We start from the raw sequence: 24,772 nt of genomic DNA, 5'->3' as shown, positions 1-24,772 counted from the left end.
GTTAGACTTTTGAGTGGTTGGATTTGGTTGAATGTTTTTATAATTAATGTCTTTTTATTTAAATTGTATTATTTTAATCATGACCGGTTTGCCACCGGTTCAACCCCCGGTTCAACCCTGATTGAACCACTAACCCGTGACCCAGTGCCATGACCGGTTTAATGACCGGTCCGGTTTTACGTACCTTGAAAATATCTACTAGTTGCTCAATGGTAGGTACAAATTCTAGTATGATGTTCTTCTTTTGCACATGATCTCTTAAGAAATGGTGTCTAATATCAATGTGCTTAGTTCTTAAGTATTGGATAGGATCCTTAGCTAAGTTGATAATACTGGTGTTGTCACATTTAATTGGAATTTCCTTAAGAGAAACCCCTAAATCTTTCAATTGTTGTTTTAACCATAAAATTTATACACAACAGCTTCCAACTACTAAGTATTCAGCTTCACCTAATGATAAGGACACACTATTTTGTTTCTTGCTGAACCATGATATTGATGAGCCACCAAAGAACTGACAAATTCCACTAGTGCTCTTTCTATCTATCTTGTATCCTCCATGATCAGAATCTAAGTAAGCAATCAATTCAGGCTTTCCTCCTTTTGGAAACCAAAGTCTTAACTGTATAGTTCCATTCAAATACTCAAAGATTTTTTTTCACAGCTTTTGGATGTGATTCTCTTGGATCATCTTAAAATCTTGCACACATATAGATACTAAACATGATATCATGTCTGCTGGCAGTCAAGTAGAGTAGTGACCCAATTATTTGCCTAAATTTTGATTGATCCTCTTTCTTTCCTTTTTCATCCTTATCCATTTTGATTGATGCACTTATAAGTTTGTTGCTTGAATTTGAATTTTTGAATCCAAACTTCTTTAGCAATTTATAAGTGTAATTGGTTTGGCTTATGAAGATCCCATCATTCATTCACTTGATTTACAATTCGAGAAAGAAGTTTAGCTCTCCCATCATAGACATTTCAAATTCTCCTTGCATAATCTTAGCAAATTTCTCACAAAGAACCTTATTAGTAGCCTCAAAAATAATATCATCAACATAAATTTAAACTATAAGGATATCATTACCTTCAGTTTGATAAAATAGTATTTATTCTCCATTCCTATTTTGAAGTTATTATTTAATAGAAAAGTACTAAACCTATCATACCAAGCTCTTAGTACTTGCTTCAGTCCATACAATGCTTTCTTCAATTTATAGACATGATTTGGCATTGTTGGATCCTCAAATCTTGAAGGTTTCTTACATAAACTTCTTCATTGATTATTCCTTTCAAAAATGAACTTTTAACATCCATTTGATAAAGTTTAAAATCTTTAATGTAAGCAAAAGCAAGTAAAAGTCTAATAGTCTAAGTTTAGAAACAGGAGCAAAGGTTTCATCATAATCAATACCTTTGTCTTGATTATAATGTTTAGCTACTAGCCTGGCCTTATTTCTCATCACAATACCAGTTTCATCAAGTTTGTTTCTAAAGACCCATTTCATCCCAATAATAAGATTTTAAGTATTTTAATATTATATAAGTGTCCTAGATATTTTTCTTAGTCATATTTCCTCTTTAGTTTTTAATTTTGAGACTATAAAAAATCTAGGGTTTAAAAGAAGAATGAATTTATGATGAATAAATATAATTGTTAAGATTTTTGGTAGTATAATAAATATTCTAGAGTATTATTATGTCGATGGAATTTGAATTTAAAACTTTAGAGTTGAACTTTAGACCTTTATGAGTAGATTTTTAATTAAATCTAAAAATATAAATTGATTTATTGATATTTAGATGATTATTTGGGATGAGAAATAGATCATTACAGATATAAAATGATGATTTTAGACATGAGACTAAGTTTGCAATTTTTAAGTATTTTTGTGCATGAATTTATGAAATAAAAAGAAAAATTTTGATATTCAAAAATTGTTTGAAGTGTGATTTTAGCCAAATTTCAATGAAACTATTGTGAAGGGAGCTATTGAATTAAGTGGATAGGTTTAAATATATGAAATTGAATTTTAGAATTCAAGAGGTTAAGATTAAGGTTTAAAAAAAAAAATACACACACACACACACAATCTCTCTCTCTCTCTCTCTCTCTCTCTCACACACACACACACACTTAGGTGTTGGAATATGAGTAAAAATTATGTTAATAATATTATTAACATATTGTGATATGATTAATTGTATATTAATTTTCATTTGGCACCATTCAAGCTTTGAAAAGCTTTTAAAGTATTGATTTGATGGATAACCTTTGACCTCTCAAAGGTTGAGATAATCGGAGAAAATTTATTTTATACATTTGTGTGTTAATTAATTATTTATGTTTGTGGACTAAATGAATGTGTGTGTGCACGCGTGCGCGTGTACACACACACACACACACACACACACACACATACATACATATATACTTGAAATTGTTGTTTGTAATACATATGTGGCCTTATTTAGATTTATAATTTATGATAAAGTTAATTGTGGCACATGTAAAGAATTTGAATGTGATAGTTGTATGTAGAAAATAAGAAATAAATATGAAAGCTTGCTTGTAATATGGAATATTAATATTAATATTAATTTATGCTTTAATGGGATAATGTGACATGATTTGAGAAATGAAATTAAGGGTTGATAATAATATGCATACTCTTGATTATAAATTATGGATTATATAAGGTGATGAATTGTATATAAGCATGTTGAGTTTTTATATGATGCTAATGTGATTTATATAGTAATGTGAAAATTGATGCATGAGGCATGATTGAGATATGATGATTCTTGATACTTGTTGAGCATGAAAATTGATGGACACATGAGATAATTGTGAATTACATATATGAGAGTCATTGAAATGCATTTTCTCATGAGCATGATCATATGACGGGAGTTTTCCTTAGTGAAAGAGCTAGAAATTGTGTAAAATCCATATGGTACTTAGCTATTAATTGTTAATCCTAAGGGTTATAGTCGCTACTTACCTTGTAGGATACTGTAGCATTATTCTTATTAAGGAACTTAACCTTATTGACTTACTTGGAGTTTTGGATAGAGCTAGTCTTAGGTATGTCACCCCATAGTGTGTGATTTGGGGGATACTGTGTTCATAAGTGAGTAAAGTAACCTTAGCCCTGTAGCCCTTCATGATATGATTAAGGCCTTTAGTAGTCTTACCACATGGATGATCCTTTTCAATTGTTGGCCCATGGATTTCATGTCAAAGAAAATAAGGGGGATATAAGGAAGAGATTGATCATGCATTTCATTATTATTATGCCATTTAAGTGATTGATATCTATATTTGAGACTATGATTATAATTGTGAAAATGAAAACATGTAGTAAATATGTGAAAAATGTATATGCGATGCTAATTTTATACAAACATCCAATACTTGTGGCCAATCATGCCAATTTGTACTTGACTTTATTCTTGAAATTATTCACATGAATTAGTTGTTAATATGATTAACATGATCTTGATATGATTGTTTACATAGTTATCTTGATGAATTTATTAGCCACTTGCATTCATAATCAATTATTATGCATTTGTATAACTTAAATGTACCTTAATTACTGAGCGATTATACTCACCCCTCTTTTTAACATATTACAAGAGCTAGCTCATTTAGGAAGAACAGAGGAAAGGAGCATCATGTCAGGTGATAATAATCCCTTTTGTAGGCCTTTCTCTTTTTATTTTAATATGTGTATTCAATTTATGATATTACCAACTAGGATAATATATTTTTGATTCACTTACATTATGGGTTTTGTGTTGGGGTAAGTGTATTTTGGGCCCTTGGAAATGTGGTTTGATACTTCTATTTATATGAGTGGGCTAAAATACTTGTACAAGTGGAAATAGTTATTATATGCATGATTTGAGAAATTGAATATTGTTATAGTCTCCTTTTATGCTTTTGATGTCTAAGGTGAGTAGTTGATATTAACTATATATGAATGAAAAGGAAAATTCCTGCATGTAATGAGCTATTAACGAATAGATCATATACATGGAGTATAATGACTAAGTGATAATCATTGTGATAAATGTGATTGAGACCTTGGCCCCTTACTATCAGTTATATAAGGATTTGGGTGTCTAAGTGTTATATTGGGGGCGCGCGCGCGCGCACACATTGTGTGGAGGAGGGAACAAAGAGGAACTAAGAGGGGAAGTGTTTCTCCTATCTTGAAATGTGTTTCTTAATGCTTAATCAATCTTATGCTTTCACATAAGTTTAATTGAATGATGTGAGTTCTTGAAATATTTTAAAGATTTAGGATCCCTTTATTTTAAATAGTTTATGAAAATACATGTTAAGAATTTGTTTAGGTTAATCTCTTATAGGATAATCCTTTTGGGTTAGTCCTTGATTAACCGTGGTTAGTGTGATTATTTAAGTTCTAATTTAAGGCACCCTTACATTCCTCTATTACATGCAAACAAAGTTTTAAAATGTTTGTAATTGATACAGGCTTCCTTCTTTCTGAGTTTCTCATCTATCAATTCTATAATAGGCTTATGCTTCCATTGTATTAAAGGCATGGTAGTATTTCTTCCTGCATTAGATGAGGAAAACCTTTTAGGGCCCCATGCTGATTAACTCCATAGAAAGTAAAGGGGCCAACATTTACATTATAGTATATGGCATCAGCAAAATCCGTGACTACCATGAAAGGCCTATCTTTTTTACCTAAACTACCTCTACCTCCTCTCCTTTCCACATGAGAAGCATTTGATGAAGGAAGGAAGGAACACACTTATTGGTGAGAATCTAATCTCGGCCTAGTAAGGCCTAATATTATGCTGTAGAGTTGATTACAAAAAAAGTTGTGAGAGATGATCTAGACTCAATGTTCACTTGTACTGGTAGTACGTCTAGAACCCTTAAGGCCATCCCCATGAATCCTACCACGTATAGTTTTATTGGAATTAGGTCCCCCACTAGTCTCTCCTCATCTTGAGCATTACTCGAGTTGGTAGTATGTTGATCGCCAAGCCATTGTCAACTAATATTCTCGTCATAGGTTTACAATCAAAGTGAACATTGATGTACAAAGGCATTAATTGTTGAGTCATCTTGAAGCTCGGTTTTCTAGGATAGCCCACTCAGGCTTCCTTTACATGGCTTGCTTTTAATTTGACACACAAGCTCCCTAGGCTAACTTTCGAAACACGCCATTTCACTGTCTCACGTTCAAATTCGAGCAATTTAAGTATCCACACATAGCTCTTAGAGCTATCTAGCTATTGCTACGGTCACACATCCAACTACTAAGTCAAATGAGATTTGAACACCCAAACCCCAAATGACATATTTTCTTTTAAAAACCACTACCAAGGTGTTTAAACTCCTAAACTAAATGCCAATAAAAGTGGAACTACCTGAACCAACTCAAAAGGTCCACAAACAACCTATACAAGTTTTCAAATCACTATAACAACAATCCAGACAGGATTTGGCCACCAAGACTCTAATTTCAACATAAATTTCATAAGGGATAACAATTATACTTAGCCATTCCAATGGCCAATTAAGCATACAAATATGGATTAAACCCTTAATTGTCAATTCACACACTAATTACCTCATTTTAACACAATTATAGGTACTATTTTACCCAAAACCTTAAATTAGCCCTAACAATTCTTCTAACATACTCCATTAATTCTATTTAACACCTAAACACTTAAACAACACTATTCCATTTCTCACATTACTCTTAATCTTTCCATTCTTACTTAAGGTTCATCTAACCCATAGCCAAAAACTCTAAATCATTATATAATCTATAAATTTAGGTTTAGAGGCTTGATTTAACTCTCCAAGGCCTTATTTAAGCTAACGGGTTCAGTCACAACCTAAGAACAATTGAATCAAAGCCTCAACCATAGCCAAAAGCATTATAAATTCGCATAGAGGCAGAGGGAAAGGTCTAGGGAGCTTACCTAAAGCTAAATCATGCCCTAAATGCTTCCAAAGTGACTCTAAGGTTGATCCCTAGCACCCACTGGTCACTGCTTATCGTCCCTTGCTCTCTCTCTTTTCTTTTTTTAGAATATCATTTGATTTCGCTACTAATAAAATTCAAATTTCTGTATATGCATCTCGACACATGGCATAGAGAATCCCAAACTCAATTTAGGCCTTTCTCCATACCATAACCCCTTGAACTTCAATCTAGCCTTCTTTAAAGGCTATCCAATAATCCATTAGCTTCATTAGTCTCCCAAAAACATCCTTAAATAATAATTTATCTAATTTGACTAAATTATCCTTATAAAAACTAGAAATTCCCAGAATAAAAGTTTAGAATGTTGCAATTCTTCTCTCCTTTTAGGAATTTTTCCTTTAAAATTCATGATCTTATTCAATCACATACTTGAGAGAATAAATGCAAATATAATTCTCTCATTTTGTCCTCAATTTTCTAAGTCACATCACCGGGAGTCATGTCATTCTAAAAGACTTTGACCAAATGGATAATCTTATTCCTTAATTATTGATCTTTCACATCCATAATTTGCTTTAGTTCGACTTGATAGGTCAAATTTTCTTGTATTTTCACATCTTTTAGCACAATAATATGAGAAGGACTTGGGTGATACTTCTTTAGCTGACCCACGTGGAAAACATAGTGAATACCTAACAAACTTAGCGGTAAGGCAATCTGATAGGTTGCAAGTCCTAACTTCTCTAAAATCTCAAAAGAACTAATAAACTTAGGAGTCAATTTCTTAGCTTTTATTGATATCTTAATGCCAATCATTAGCGTGACCCTCAAGCCCTCAAGAACACATGACCACCCACCAAGAATTCCAATGGCCTCCTGCGTCGATCCACATAGCTCTTCTGTCGACTCTAGGTTGTCAACAACTTCTACTTAATCAATTGGATCTTTTGGGTGGTTTGATCTTCTAAATCTAAATCCAACAAACTTCTCTCACTCAATTCCATCTAGTACAAAGGCAATCAACACTTTCTTCTATATAAAGCCTCATATAAAACCATTCTAGTGCTAGAGTGATAACTGTTATTGTAAGCAAACTCCACCAAAGGCATATGGGTGTCCCAATTACCCTTTAACTCTAGTGCACAGGCTCGTAACATATCCTCAAATGTTTAAATGGTTCTCTTAATCTGGCCATTCATTTATGGATGATAGGCCGTACTAAATCTCAATCTAGTACCCATTGCCCTCTGTAACACTTTCTAGAAGTTTGATGTGAACCTTGGATCACAGTAAGAGAAAATGTCCTACGACACTCTATAAAGTCTTACAATCTCATGCACATAGACTTCAGTATATTTTAAAGTAAGTCATCTTTATTGTAAGAAAATGTGCCGACTTGGTCAGGTGATCCACAATCACTTATATTGCGTCATAACCCCCTTGAGTTTTAGGAAAACCAGTCATGAAGTCTATAGATATGATGTCCCATTTCCATTCAAGAATCTCGAGTGGTTATAACACACCTCCAAGCCTTTGGTGCTTAATCTTGACTTTTTGGCACATCAAACATCAAGCCACAAACTCTATCACATCTCTTTTCATTCCTAGTCACTACCACATTTTCTTCATATCCTAATACATCTTCGTGGCACCTGGGTGAATCGTGTACTCACTGCGATGTGCTTCCTCTAAGATCGTCTTCCTTATCTCCTCATCACTTGGTATATAAATTCAATCTTGATAAGTCATATACCTGTCATCATTGAATCCAAACTCTATGGTTCTCTTCTCTTTAACATCCTTGTGGATTCCCATTAAATACTCATCTTCAAGTTGAGCAGCTTGTAATTCTTTCCAGAATTCATTAGTCACCACTGTGGAATGCACATTACACAACATCATCTGCAATACTTTCCTCTGAGTATCTAAAAATGTCTCTAGCAAACAATGCTCCTGAATCATCATGTGAGCAACATGAACTATTTTTTGGCTTAGTGCATCAGCTACTACATTGGCTTTACCTAAATGATATTTGATCTCAGAATTATAGTCCTTGAAAAACTCCATCCACCTGTGTTCTCTCATGTTTAGCTCTTTCTATTCCACTAAGTAATTTAGACTCTTATGATAACCAAATACTTTAAACACTGACCCATACAAGTAGTGTCACTAAATTTTCAAAGCAAAGATCACTGCTGCTAACTCTAAATCATGAATCGAGTAGTTTTCCTCATGTGGTCTCAATTGTCTCAAGGCATAGGCAACAACCCTTTCATCTTACATTAGAACACGCCCTAATCCCTTTAACAAGGCATCCGTGTATACCATATATGGTAAATGAGGGTTAGGAATGATCAACACAAGAGCGAACATTAGTTTCCTTTTCAACTCTTGAAACACGATTCATACTTGTCAGTCCATACATAAGGTTGATCTTTTCAAGTCAACTTAGTCAATGGGGATGTAATATGTGAAAACCCCTTAATGAAATGCCGACTATACCCTAGTAATCCTAAAAAAATTCTGATCTTTGTTACTGAGGTAGGCAGTTCCTATTTTAGAATATCATTTACTTTGTGCAAATCTATAGAAATCTCGTCTACTAACACAACATAGCCAAGAAATATCACTTCCCTTAGCCAAAACTCATATTTATTGAGCTTGGCATACAGCTTATTGTCTTTTAAAATCTGTTGGATAGTACAAAGGTGCTTCGTGTGCTCTTCTTCATCTCTAGAATAGACCAAAATGTCGTCAATGAACACTACCATAAACTTATTAAGGTAGGGACAAAATATTATGCTCATATAATTCATAAACACCACTGGAGTATTATTTAAATCAAATGACATCACTAAAAATTCATAATGGCCATATCTAGTACGAAAAGCTATCTTTGAAACATCTTCAACTCTAACTCGTAATTAATAGTAACTGGACCGCATATCAATCTTAGAAAAGATAATAGCCTCAACAAGCTAGTCTAGTAAATCATCAATTCTAGATAATGGATACTTGTTCTTAATCATCACTTTGTTCAACTGCTTGTAATTGATACGAAGTTTTATACTACCATCCTTCTTCCTCACAAATAGTACTGGTGATCCCCATAGAGACACACTCAGCCTTATGAAACCCTTTTCTAGCAGATCCTCATCTGTTTCTTCAATTTTGCTAACTTAGATGGAGACATCCGATAAGGAGCCTTCGATATAGGTTCTGTTCCAAGCATAAGATCAATCAAGAATTCTACCTCTCTCTCAGGCGGTAATCCAAACACTTCTTCTAAGAAGACTTCAAGGAATTCATTCACCACCCTTATTCTCTCAATTCTCCCGTCACAAGAAACATGAATGGAGAAGAATACCATATAAGCATGACAACCTTATTGAATACACTTCTCTGCTTGTATCATAGACATAAATCTTGATTGACTAAGCTTCACTGTAGGTGCAGTATATATAGGCAAAGATATCATCTTCCTTGCACAGTCTAATGTAGCATTATTTGTTGACAACCAATCCATACCCACTATTACATCAATTCCAACCATAGGCAAATAGATCAAATCAATAGTAGTCGACCTATTTGTAAACTTTAGATTAACACCAAAATAAGCATAATCGGTCTTAACGGAGACTCCTGTCGAAGTAGACACATTTATCATATAAGGCAATGTATGAGTAGACAAGTTCAATCTCATCACACATTCATAAAAAATGTAGGAATGAGTAGCAACCAAGTCAAACAAAGCATCAATATTGCAACCATGCAAAAAGATCTTACCTCTGATTAGATTTGGAGATGTGCTAGCCTCCTCTTGGTATAACACAAATACCCTCCTAAGAATAATGGATCTCTGCTCGGTGGTACCCACTCTACCCTCTTCACAGTACTTAGCTATATGACCCATCTTGCTATACTTGAAACAAGTCTAGTACTTGCTCATGTGATACCTTCCACACTTGGTGCATTGCAAGGTTCTAGTTGAGCTAAGAGTTAATACAGGCACAGTTGAAGCCTATTGAGATGGTTGTGAACCTCTAATATTGTTCCTAGGTCTACTGTTCCTCTAAAAATCCTTAGAATTGAGATCCCTTCTAAAACGTCTTCTTCTTCCTAAAACTCCCAGAACCACTGAAGCTAAAATTGGACCTTTTGTTTACCCCAGCAATAGGGCCAAGAGATTGAGAAAACCTACCATAGCTATCTCTTCTCTTTTCTTTCTCTGCCTCTCTATCCCTTCTTGCTATTATCTTGAACTTATTGCACATTTCACCATAAGAGGTAGTCTCAAACAGTGCCAGCTATTGTCTATGCTTCAGCCTCATTTTCTCAGGAAGCCTTTCTGCCTTCCACTTATAATCATCATTTGCCATGAGATAAGTAGAGTACTTGGATAGTTGGTTGAACTTTGCTATGAAATCTTCTTTGTCTAAGTTCCCTTACTTGAACACATGAAATTCGACCTCCTTCTTAGCCCTGAAGGCCACTTGGGAAATAAAAATTGGAGAACCACTCCTTGAACTCATCCCAAGTCCATTTAACTTTACGAATCAGTCACAGTAACTTCCACCACTGCTTGGCCTCTTTCACAAACAACACCGAAGCCAAAGTCACCTTCTGCTCCTCTGAGCATGGCACTACCTCAAAGATCATCTCTATTCACTCAATCCACTCCTCAGCTTCACCCTCTTTTATTGTTCCATCAAAAGTAGGTGGATGAAACCTTGAGAAGCTCTTCTAAACTCAATCTATGGAACTTTGTGAACCACTACCACCCACAGCTCCAGATTGCTTGGGTGTACTCTCTTTATATGCTTCTTCTTCTTCCTCATACATCCTCTTTTCATTGTCAATGGTTCTACTGTCTCCTCTTGTCCTTTCATTTCTAGGCACACCTTAACCCAATATTGTATTTTGAATTTCTTGCATTAAATTTCTCATCTCCAATAACAGAGCCTCATTGCCCTATGGTTCATTCCTAGGTTGCTCCAAGTTTTGACCAACAGGAATGTGATTCTCTAATAGTAGTTCATTAATCTCTGGTACCACATCCATATTAGATGGGTTACCACCAATAGTAGTTCTAGCGGATCATCTTCTTACCATCTTCTCTCCCTTCTTAAGGATGGAAGTAATCATAAAAGAGTGAGTGGACAAGTAAACAACTATACAAGGGAAAGGTAAATATAATGAATACATATGCCAACTTCTAAAGATATATGCAACAAACAAATCAATTAAGGACTTCAATCACATTTTCCAATCTTGAAACGCTTGAAACTAATACCAAATTGTAATGTCATCCTAAGATTACCAAACATATAAGACACCAAATACAGAACACCGTTATGATAACTGAGATTAGTCTAACCTTAAAAAATGGTCATCAAAATGCAAGGGTTAAAAGAATATTTAAAAAAATGGGATCTCAAGAAAACCCTTTTGAATAGATTGTTTAAGTTTAAAATATGGTTAAAAATAAATAAACAAGACAATGGAAGCATGAAAGTTCATCACATATAAATAATGAGTAGAATTGAGCAATTTCTTAGCAACAGGGTACATATGCCGTAACGGATTGCATAAAGGGAAACACTCCTCTCTGTGCCTCGCGTTGCAGCATAATGGACAATGCGCTATAATGTGCAACCATTGTCATGATAGCAATTTACTGTCATGACAGCTCTCCAGGCCAAATTTTAAAGCACGTCATTTCATCATCCCATGTCTGATTCGAGCGATTCAAATGTCCATATGTAGCTCTTAAAACCATTTGGCTATTAGCACTGATCACACACCAGTCAAACGAGATTTAGACACCTAAACTTAAAATGGCATATTTTCTCTCAAAAACCACTACCAAGGTGTCTAAACTCTCAAACCAAATGGTAATAACCATGGAACCACTTAAACTAACTCAAAAGGTCCACAAATAACCTATACAAGAATTCAAATCACTACAACAATAGTCTAGACAAGATTTGGCCACCAAGACCCTAATTTCAACATAAATTCTATAAGGGATAACCAATACACTTAACCATTCCAATCACCAATCAAGCATGTAAATCAACACAAAATTAATACTTACACTAGTATTTCAACCTCTCACAGCCATTACAACATAAATATAACATTCTAGGCTAAGATACCCACAATTTACAATAGGCATCATGCAAGTACATCACAAAATAATATATATGTCCTAAGTTGGCATATGCACACAACATTCATTACAAACCAAAATAAATGAACGGGACTATATAATCACTAACTAGTCCCTTCGATGCTCGATCACACCTTCCTTTTCCTTACCCCTATCAGAGCCTTCACCTGTAAAATATAACCATAGGGTGAGTCAAGAATTTAGTAACTAAATAGTCTAATCAACTACTTGTGTCTGAGAATAGTTTGTGTGTATGTGAAGTGGCATAACAAAACATGTAACAAGTCACATAAATCCACACATATGGTAATTGTATGATATGTATGATCAATACACCACTTTATACTCTCCTTATGTTTTCCAACTGAATTTGAGGGCTGACAACTCGATAGGACCAAGTCTATATAATTAGACTAGCCTAAACTCACCATTAGTAGGAGGCAACATCGATTAAGAGTGCCTTTGCCTACTATGGACTATAAATTCCCCTTGTCCACAAATACTAAGGGTGTCAATGCTCAATCTACCTCATGTAGTACTAGAACTTTCAAATAATATAATACTGAGTATCAGGGCCTTCATGATGTTAGTGTACTATATGAATTTTCAAACAATGTACCCAACAACACACTAGATTGAACTCTCATCTTCTCACAATGATCATGCCAGCATGTTTGATGCTCCTACACATAATCATAACATATAACTTTCACTAAACATTCATTTATACTCAAACATAGTTTTGTAAATAATTATACTTAAAGATAGCATTTTGCCTTCAAAAATCATAACACTAAAACATAAATTTGCCATTCCACTTCACATAATTTCTAGATCATAAACATTATATATTAATACTATACTAATACTAAACAAGAACATTAGTTTTACATAAACAATCACACAACATCCAAACACACAAATAGGGAGATTAGACAATCTGGTTACCTCAACTCTCTTGTCACTAACAGAGTTATTGTGGTCAACTAACAACTCCACATGTGTCCACTACCGCTACAATGCTTGATCACCTTAATTGTCAATTCACACACTAATTACCTCATTTAACACAATTATGGGTATCATATTACCCAAAATCTCAATTTAGCCCTAACAATTCTTCTAACATATTCCATTAATTCTTTTTAATACTTAAACATTTTAAAAAACACCATTTTATTTCTCACATTACTCTTAATCTTTCCATTTTTATTTAGGGTTCATCCAACCCATAGCTAAAAACTCCAAATCATTATATAATCCATAAATCTAGGTTTAGAGGTTTGATTTAACTCCCCAGGGCTTATCTAAGTCAATGGGTTTGGTCACAACCTAAGAACAATCAAATTAAAGCCTCAACCATAGCCAAAAGCATTAGAAATTCGCAAAGAGGGAGAGGTCTAAGGAGCCCTAAATGCTTTCAAAGTGATCCTAAGGTCGAGCCCTAGCACCCATCGATCGCTGCTTGTCATCCCTTGCACTCTTTCTTTTCTTTCTTCCAAATTTCATTTGATTTCGTGACAAATACAATGCAGATTTCTGTATATGCACCACAGCGTATGGCACAAAGAATCCTAGACTCGTTTTGGGCCTTTTTTCATGCCACGACCTACTTGAACTCCAATTTAGCCCTTTTCTAAGGCTGTCCAATAATCCATTAGCTTCATTAGTCTCCCAAAAACACCCTTAAACAATAATTTAACTAATTTGACCAAATTACTCTTATAAACACTAGAAATTCTCAAAATAAAAATCTATAATGTTACTTGAGCAAGGCAGTTTTATTTATATTTAAAATAATGAATAATAAAGTGAAAACATCCAAGACATATGGCGTCATTAGATTTAAGCTTACATTATTTTTTTAATTATAAATTTGAATAGTAAATAAGTTAAAATGATTTTTTAATTATAAATATGAATTAAAAATAAGTTAATAGGAAGTTGGGAGATAATGGAGAGTTGTAGGAGTGGGGTAGTTTTATTTATATTTTAAATAATAAATAATAAACATATAAATATCAATGACATGTGGCATCATGAAATTTAAGCTTGTGGTATTTTTTTAAATTATAAATTTGAATTGTGAATAAGTTAACAGAATTTTTTTATTATAAATATAAATTATAAATAAGTTAATGAAAAATTGGGAGATAACAGAGAGAGATGTGAGAGTGAGGTATTTTTATTTATATTTTAAATAATAAATAATAAACTCAATGACACTTGGCATAATCAGACGTAAGCTTATAGTTTTACTTTTATATATATAGATAATTAATATAAAATTATACCACTCGCGGAAAAAAAAAATATCTGTCCTAAAAAATAAAATAAATTATACCATCAGTTTTTGAAGGAAGTAGGAGATTTAAAAAAATAATAATTTAATATGTAAATGGTGCACAAGTCAAATTTGTAAATTTTCTTTCTTGAAGAATGTTACACATGTGATCAATTCTTGTCCCACAAGTTTTATTTATACTCCCTCCGTTCTTAAAAGTAAACTAGTTTTAATTATCTCACACTTGTGAAGAAAAAATAGGTAACAGTTACTTGAATTATTGAAGTTTAATTAACTATTTCTTATTAATAATGTTATTCTTACTAATCCACTATTTTTAAATTTTATTTATAAATTTCTTTTAACATGAAAAATAAGAATAATTTTTAAATTCGTTAACTCTTCCTAAAAATTTAATAAGATTTTATTTTTTATTAAATAAATGTATATAGATACAGTATATATTAATAATGTAATTTCTCTCATCATATTTAATGAGGGAAAAACAAAAAAAAATATTGATAAAAAGTCAAATCATATGTCTTATAAGTAATCTTAAGCGATTTTTTTCTCGTTAAATGAACTTTCTACTGCCAATTCTTAATTGGTTAATTATTGGAATATATGGGTATAAAACTCGGACTTAAAGGAAAACAAATATCAAATCAAACTAATTGGGTCAACAATCAACATGGAATACTATTTTTTTTTTTTTTGGCCAAACCAACATGGATTAGTATCACAGACGCACCATTTTATGATATTCGATCGCTATACTCTCTATCGTGAGCTGGATTCCAATAAGAACTTGACGTAATAAAAGGAAAAAAAAAAAAAACAGAGAAAAAGGAAACAAACTATTTGGGTGGACGTAGTCAACACTGGTTATCGGTCAAGACGTCAACGTATTCAACATTTCCTTTGCCTGCCCCTTAATTAATGCCTCTAATATTTTGTATCATGATTTCTTTAACACTAACTTAACCAATAAGCTGATTAAGAAATTATAGTTGCTATTATTTTTATTATAAAACAGTTTCAACTATTTTATTGAAATAAAAAAATAATAATTAACTTATTAAATATATTTTAAAATAAAAAATAAATTTACTCCTGTTAAAAATAAAAAAAGACAGATATACAATATACATGAGTCAAAAAAGTAAATTTAAAATATGTGGAAAAATTTAAAAATAATAATAATAAATAATTCTCAATGTACCTTATATAAAGAATTAATTTTTTTTTTAAGAATGTTCCCTATGATAAGAACCAAAGCAAATATATATATATATATATATGTATGTATATTAAAAATTGTTAAAAAATATATAACTTTTTAAGTTTGTTCTTCTTTATAAAACAACCATAAGAAATTATTTTTCTGTAATTCAAATCATAATAAATAAATAAGAATAAAATTTAAAAAAATAAAATTGATTACTTTAACTTTCCCTTTAAAATCTTTTAAAGTTTGCTTCTTTAATTACTCTAACTTTCCTTTGCAGAGCATGCCTATCTATATATATTTTCACATTTTATGTTTTAATTTATAAACATAACAAAACACTAATATTTAACTAAATGATACTCCTTTGTCAAAAAATATAAAGCATTTTTTAGAAATTGAATATTAAAAGTATAATATATTTTTAGTAATTTAAGGTATAATTAATATACTTTTTTTACTAAAAATGTCCTTAATAAATAAGTAATTTTTATTTATTTTAAAGAAAAACACCCTATCAAATAGGGGTAAATATGAAAAGGTGGTATTAGTTGGGAGACAACTAATAACTTTATTGAAGAGTGTGATTTAATTAAAAATATCTTATACTCTCTAATCCTATTTATAAGTCAGTTCTAAATTCTAACATATTTCATTAGAATAAAAAAAAAACTTTAAAACTCATTAATTCTATCTTAAAATTTAATAAGCTTTCAACTTTACCTCTATTAAATATATATATATATTTTAATAATATATTTTCTCTTTCAAACATTTAATGAAGGGTTAAAAAATTATAATAAAAATTTAATAATATGAATTATAAATAAAATTAATTTTTTTATTTTATAAATAATATCAGGGGGAGTATTTTTAACTGGAAGGGTTAGAGTGTTTAACGAGAGGTTGTGGGCCTTTATTTGTTTTTTTTTTTATATGCGAGAAAGTAAAACGCAGCTGGCGGCTCATTATTTGTTTTTAAAGGAAGAATATTCTAATATACTGTAGTTTAACAGCCAATAAAAAAAGGGCGTGGAAAGAAAATGGCCTTTTACGTAGCAAAAGCCTACAAGATAAGGGTCGTCATCATGTGGTTGGGGACAAGCCATGGGTTCAATTTTCCATTGCCATATGGAGAACCCTTCCATTATTAAAATAAAACAGCTGGTATAAAAGATTATACATTTGTGGATCTCATATATATTCATATTTTATATTTTCCAATTTTAAAATTATACCAAACATCTTAAGAAAAAAAATCAAATTTAAATCATGAATTATAAATTTTTTCATAATACTTTTTATTGTTTGATACTATTGATTTATCCGTCTTCCACCCAATTTGAACTTTGGACCACAATCAAGTCCTACTCAAGTCAACTGCTATTAATTTTTATCAATAATTTTATAGAGTAATTTAAATTTAAAAGTCACATGTATTGTCTTATTTATAATTTATTTTCAACAAATTTCATTTAAATTAAAGAAAATCTTAAAAGTCATTAATTCTCTTTAAAAATTTAATAAGTTTTCTCTTTTTAATATTTAATGAAAGATAAAAAAATTTATGTTAAAAATTTAATGAGGTAACTTATAAATAAGATTATTTTTTTTCTCTCTATCCTATAAACATTACCAGGAAGAAGTAATAAGGAGGAAAAAGTAGTCTTGGAACTAGTTTAATTAATGAAACCTAATTTTTGTTAATGTGTTTTACATTTCGGGACACCGGATCACCTCTCAAAATGTTTTATAAATTGAGACAAATAGAGTATGTTTTCTCATTGACATTTAATAAAGGATAAAATAAATTTTTCAATAAAAAGTTAATAATATATCTTATAAATAAGATAAAAAAATCATTCTCCACTTTATAAATAATTAAATAACACATGAGGTACATTTGAATTTTCTTTTTTCAAATTATACTTTAAAATTCAAGGTGATGTAAATTGATTAAAGGTTTGTAAAATAATAATATGATGGGCAAAAATGGAAATAACAATATGACCCACATCTTAGAAATACTCTAGTATTATTTTTTTTATTATATTTCTGCAAAACCGGAAATAATTTTAAGAAAAATTTAATAAATGTAACATAGGAGTAATTCCTGACTCGATAAATCATCACTTTATAGTTTATTGTTAACTTGCTTATAATTCAAGAATGCCAAGTAAAAATGACGCATACGATACGCTCTCTTTAATCTTGATCAATTCAATGAAGTTACGCAGCAAGTGCATATATATATATATATATATGATTATTTATGACACGAGTTGAGCTTGTAAGTGCTAAATGTCCCATTAAAATAATTTTATTATTAGAAATAAAATTATTTTACTCTCTCAATCCCCTTTTGACCATTATTGGCATTTTGTCTTTAAACCCCTCTCTGCCATCTCTGAACCAGGCATACCATATAACAATATTACTTGTGAGATCCAAATTCAACTGATTCAACATATATCATCTCTCTCTCTCTCTCTCTCTCTATATATATATATATATATATATATAGACAACACCTTCGATCTTCCTTCGTCTTCATTATATGCAACTTGGCTTCCATTTCTCTGCACAGTTGGCCGTCGTCGTATAAGCTGTGAGGCGAGCTTAGTTTGAGTGTATGCATGGGTGAGTATACAGGTGAAGCACGTGTACGTGCCGGCGGCGAAGAAGATGATGAACCAGAAGCTCTCCTGCAGGAACCATCCTTGGCCGGAGGGGCCAGTAGGCCATGGAGGTGGGGAGATTCCTTCGGCGCCGTCGTGGTGGGAAGGCGGTTGCTGATCACTATGGTGCTGGGGGGGCTGTCTGTCTTGTTGGTGTTTCTGGTCAACTCTTCTACTCCGGCAGATTTTCTCCCCATCTCACAATTACCCAAGGTGACTCTTTCCCCGGAAATTCTGGGATTGCCTTGTGCATGTTCATGTGATTTAATAAAGGATTTGAATTCTGGGTTTTGGCGTGCGTTAATTATTATGAAACTGAACCGAAAGCGATTAAAGAGCTAGCAGGAATCGTGAGATTGAAGTTTGTTGGTTATAGATTGCCTGATGATGAGAAATGAAGAAAAGAAATCCGAATTAGGGAGCGAGAGAAAGGGATTTGAGGCGTTTGTTCTCTCTAATGTCCAAAATCTCAGCTTCAACAAAATTTCATCTAATTCTCTCAAAGCTGAGATTTTGAACATTGGAAATAGCAGGACAGCCGGCTGAAATCCGATAGAGCGACTGGTAACAGTGGATGCAACTTGTGGCGTGGCGTAGGGTTGTTCAAAGACGTGAGGAAGAGATATACGTGTGAAAATAGGCTAGATCAGGTTAAGTTTTAACTAAATAGACCTGAAATTATTTGATAAATTAAAGACTTGAGTAAGACTTAAAATTTATATAAAGTTTTTTTTACCACTTAAGTCCGAGTCTACTTAAAGCCTGACTTAATTTAAAAGCCTATTTAAAAGTCTACTTAAAAATAAACCTTTTAAATAGCTTCGCATTTAGTTTTAAATGTCTCAAATATACTTTAAAACCATTATAATATATAACACCTAATTTATTAATTAAAATATACAATAATTGAAATGACTTACCAATTACAATACAATATAATAATAAAGTAACAACACTAAAATTGTTATAGAAGTCTAATATGATTGAAAATATAATTAGAAATAAAAAAAAGAATAAATTGATTAAAAATTAAATGGTAGCACTGATTTACTTGTAACATATTACATAACACACACACACACATAAATAATAGGCTAGCCTATTAGGTTAGGCTTGTAGGCTACGTCATGAAAAAATAGGCCTAGCCTATTTAGTTAAATATGCTTAATTAAAAGTCTAAGTTTGACCTAAATTTTTTTAGTAAACAAGTTAAGTTAGGCTGAAGTAGGGCAAGTTGTAAATCCCTATTAAAGACCTAGCTTATTTTTACCCTTAGATATGGAAAAGAATAAAGAGATGAGACAGTTTGACATATTATAATGTTGATTCTATGGCCTTTTTAAAGCCTTCTTGCTCTTCCTCTCCCTCCCTCTTTTGCACTTTCATTAACTCACTTGTCATCTACTACTGCCATAGCACAAAATTCTCGGAACTCACTAGAATTGGTAAACTAATGCTTTGATTGGTTTAATCTTCATTTATGTTTGGTTTGATCACAATTCGATTAAATTTTGACTATCAATTCTCAAATTATATTTTAACCAATTCAATGGCTGACATGGTTTTAATACCTTGACCACTACATCAATTATTAATGTCTCCTTGTTCTTATTCTCTCTCCCTCCCTCTCTCTATAAACTTTAACAGCACAAATTGCCTGTTGATACATGATGATGAACACTTTGGTACGCCCTCTTTTTTTAAAATCCTACATGCACATTAATATGCATGAATGTCAACTTCACCGTAATTTCAGATATTTTCCTGTAATAAAGAATCATCCCACACACAGCCCTATGAATATGTGCGCGCGCGCGCTTAATTCTTATTTCGAATCTCTTCCACATGCATTAAAATTATACACCTACATTATTTCTTTCTTTCTTTCTCTCTTTCATGTTTGATTGACCAGCATTATTTCTCATGGTAGGAAAATAATGTGACGGAGCCAAAGCTAGAGAGAGTTCTGAGAAGAGCTTCAATGGAGGACAAGACAGTGATACTGGCGACCCTGAACGATGCATGGATTGAACCGGGTTCAATATTTCGACCTGTTCCTGGAGAGTTTTCGGATCGGGAACAACACGCAGAAGCTGTTGAATCACCTGGTGCTCGTAACTTGGGATCATAAGGCTTATAATCGTTGCTTGGAGGTGCATCCACATTGTTATCAGATGGAGATGAAGGGTGATCATGGAGATTATGGTGGCGATACGTTCTTCATGACCCCAAAATATCTCCACATGATGTGGCGAAGAACTGAGTTCCTCAGTTCTGTTCTTCACACTGGCTACAGCTTCGTCTTCACGGTACATTTTCTTTCTCACGAGAAAAATAATTTTGTCTGAATCCAGCCATCGAGTTTATCATTATTGCCATTTGGATATCTAGGAAAAATAAGCATAAAATAATTAGTCAATGTGGTTTAAAAAGTTCAATGGTTTGATTGTGATCAAATTGTGGTTGAACCAATTATAATTAAATTGACATATTTTTAGTTTTATAAGATAAAAATTATATAAAAATATAGAAAATCAATTTAATGGAATATGATTAATAAATTAAGACTCAAACTCTTTTAGAGATGTAAACTTAACTGTAAGTTAATGTTTAATTGCTCCCTTCAAATCATAATATATGACTTTTTTCAGAAGTCTTTCTGGGTCCAAAATATTAAACTTCAAGTAGTTTTTATAATTATTTTTTTAACTATATTCTTATTTTATTTATTACTCTCTTTTTTGTCAAAAAAATGATACATTATAATTTTAATTGTCATTATTAAAATACTTATATTTAATATTTAATTGATGAGGGTACAATTAGAAATATGTAAATTGTCATTATCAAAGTCTTATATTGTAATTTGAAAGCAATAGTTAATGAATTAGGTTAATTTAAATATATGTTTTAAACTTGATTTGTTTACATTTAAAAATGAACATGTACATCCAAAATTGGTGCAAGAGGGTTCTTTTGGCATTGGTTAATAATAAAGAAAACACGGAAGTTAAGGATATGGGATTTTGTTAAATGATGCATGATTTTATTATTGAAGATATTTTTAAAACTCAAACACTTTGGAGAGTCATATTACAACTGACTAAAAAGGATAAAACTTAGGAAAAATTGTAGATATATAATTTGAATAACAAAGATTTAAAACATCTTTTCATAACGAGAAAAAAAAAATATTTTAGTGATAGATAGAAAAATAAGCAAAGATATAGGAAAGAAAGGAAATGATATCAGTAAGTGTGGTGGAAAAGAAGCAGCGAACGAGTGGTGAGGATAAATAGGGATAGATAGAAAAATAAGCAAAGATATTGGAAAGAAAGAAAATGATATTAGTATGTGACATTTTGTCCCACATCGACTAGGTGTAAACGAGGAAGGGTAGGGGGAATTGATTTGACTATAAATACGGATCGGACAAAAGTTCCACAAAGTTGTGGCCACAGGTTTGGGGGTTGACATGGAGTCGCTGTGAGAAAATTCATTTCAAACTTTTTTTTTTTTTCAATTTCCTTTTTCATTAAATTTTATGAGCTGGTTTTTGTCATAAATAATTGTCCAATTTTTGGATGGTTTGGCCGTGTTTGACTGGTCTAGCCGGGCTTTGATTGGTTCCTTATAATGATGCTTTTGGTAAAGCAACGGAATAAGGATTGATCATTTATTAAATTATTAGTTTGATCTGATTTTTAATGCATGGATTGTTACGAAGGTTAAATGGCAAAAATATTCTAAAGACACTTGATATTTTAAAAATTTTTTAAAGCATTCATATCCTACCGTTCAAAATTACAAACACCTTAACTGTTAACTGAAATTTGATTAAGATATTTATGATTTTGCTCTCCTTTATTTTTATATTTTTTGACCTTCGTTTTTATTCATTGAAATAGAAAAAGTTAAAAAATTTATTGAAAAATGAAATCGAAGACTAACCACGTAAGAAATGAGAAAAAAATATAAAAATATCTTTAATTAAATTTTAATTTAACGATCAACGTTTGTGACTTTTAATGGTAGGAAAAAAATGTTTTGTTTTTTAAAATTATGACAAAAATGTTCAAAAAAAATTTAAAATGTCAGATGCTCGAAAAAATTTTAAAATTTTTTTTATCCTCTAACCCTTATTACAAATATATAGTCAACAACCGAGTCTCTTTAAAGTCCTGTGTAGTTTTGATTTTTCGGTAGGAATTCCACTTCGGAGAAAAAATATGAATCTCTACAAGTGTGTGGATACTAAAATTCTTAAAATAAACAGAAACTATAGACATATGATAGTGGGCCCCACCTATATTATGTTCTATTTTTTGTCCTGCCTGTTGGCGTTAGTTTGATCAAACTCCAAAATGAAAAGAAATTGAGCGCTTGCAATTTAGACATAATAATTCTTTAAATTATTAAGACTTTCTTGGTATTTCTAACATGTTATTGATGTCTTGCTCGATAATATTGGGACGCTTTCCCTTCTTATCTTTTTAGCCTTAGAAAACATTAATTAATTGAATGCATTAATGGTATGTCACAGGTGAATATATACTATTGACATACTTCCTCCATTCAAAGTAATAAGATATGTAAGATGCAAAAAAATATACTTTATTTTGAATATTTTAAAATGTAATTAATAATATTTTTTCAAAAAATACCCTTAATTAGAAGGTGTGATTAATAATGCTTTCTAATGTTGGTAAAAAAAATGTTTTCTAATGGAAACAATTATAACTTATAAATTTAACATGTTTTATCAGAATCAAGAAAAACTTTAAACCTTATTAACTTTATCTTAAAATTTAATAAATTTTTATTTTTATCTTTAATAAATATTTTTAAATCTTATTACCGATATTTTTATTCAAAGTATTTAAGAAGGACAAAAATGTAAATAAAAGTATTGAAAATTAATAAATGCTTTATAAATAAGATTAAATTTTTTCTTTTCTCTTTGTCCTATAAATAGGACTAGAGGAATATAATTTAAAGATAATTAACTAACTTATAAGGGTGTAATTTGATTAAATATATCTTATAATATAGAATGGAGGAATATATATGAGTCCATCAATTTGAAGTCTTTTTATAGCATTGAACTTATCTTTAGTTAACTCTTAAATTGCTTCTCATGCAGGACTTGGATGTAATGTGGCTTCGAGACCCATTTGAGAGGTTTTTCAAGCACATAGACTTCCAAATTGCTTGTGATCGCTTTAATGGAAACTCTGCAAACACAAAAAACAAGCCAAATGGAGGGTTCTTGTATGTAAGATCTAATCCTAAGACCAAAGATTTCTACAGGTTATGGATTGAGTCAAGAAAAGTTGATCCAAAACTAAATGAACAAGACTGCTTAACAAGATCAAGACTCACTCCTTTGTGTCTAAAAGGAAGATGATAATTAGGTTTCTTGACACAACTTATTTTGGAGGATTTTGTCAAGTCAGCAGGGATTTCAACAAAGTTTGTACCATGCATGCCAATTGTTGTGTTGGTTTGGACAACAAGATCTCTGATCTTAAGATTTTGCTTCAAGATTGGAGACACTACATGGCTTTGAATTCATATCAGAAATTACATTCACACCTTTCTTGGAGGGTTCCAAACAGTTGCAAGTAATAATTGGCTTGTTTGATTCTATTCTCTATTTTTATATTTTTAAAATAATTCCATAGAGTAGTTTTTGTTTTAATATAGAACAAGTTTTGGAAACAATTTTTTTTAGAAAAAATCTGTTTGAATTAAAAATGGTGAGGGGGATGAAAAAAAGGAAGAATGATAGTTAGGTTCCAAATAAATGCATTAATGACAATTAGGTTCCAGACAAAATTTTTTACAAAATAAATTGTAAATATCAATTTAAATAATTACAAACAGAAATTTCTACTATAATCTAAGAGTTATATTTATTATTTAAATATTTATTTGTAATTAAAACTCTTGAATTTATAATTATTTAGATTGATACTTTCAACTTATCTTTTAAAAAATTTTATTGATGACTTAACTATCATTAATTTAATATTTTGGAACTTAAGTGTCATTCTTCCATGAAAAAATGATTTTCTTTATTGATATAATTATCACTAATGGAAACATGATGTTCTTGACTATTCTTTTATTTTGTAGCACAAAAGGTAATAAAGCATAAAAAAGATGTTTTGTTTTGTTCTTTGAATTTTTTTCAAAAAATTTTTAATTTCTTTTCAAAACATATGACCCAAAACATATTATTAAACATGTTTTTAATTTTTTATTTTTCAAAACCAAAAAAAAAATCTTCTCAAACGTAAAATCAAATAGGCCCAATGTTTCCATTGAATTTTAGATTTTTTTTCTAGAAATTAAAGGATTCTCTTTTGATCCTTAAAGGCTTGAACCGACCTTATTTGTAGGGCCCACCTAACTACC

At 31.3% G+C, this 24,772-nt stretch overlaps 1 pseudogene; it reads left to right on the top strand.

Moving 5' to 3' along the window:
- Positions 1-18,310: 18,310 nt before the first annotated feature.
- Positions 18,311-24,001, top strand: LOC129294337 (uncharacterized protein At4g15970-like; annotated as a pseudogene).
- Positions 24,002-24,772: the final 771 nt, after the last annotated feature.

Source organism: Prosopis cineraria, unplaced genomic scaffold, assembly GCF_029017545.1.
Source record: "Prosopis cineraria cultivar Desert tree isolate PC_DT_omini unplaced genomic scaffold, ASM2901754v1 PC1, whole genome shotgun sequence".
Classification (NCBI taxonomy): domain Eukaryota; kingdom Viridiplantae; phylum Streptophyta; class Magnoliopsida; order Fabales; family Fabaceae; genus Prosopis; species Prosopis cineraria.
The sequence above is the reverse complement of the archived record's forward strand: the minus strand, read 5'-3'. Positions and strand labels throughout refer to the sequence as shown.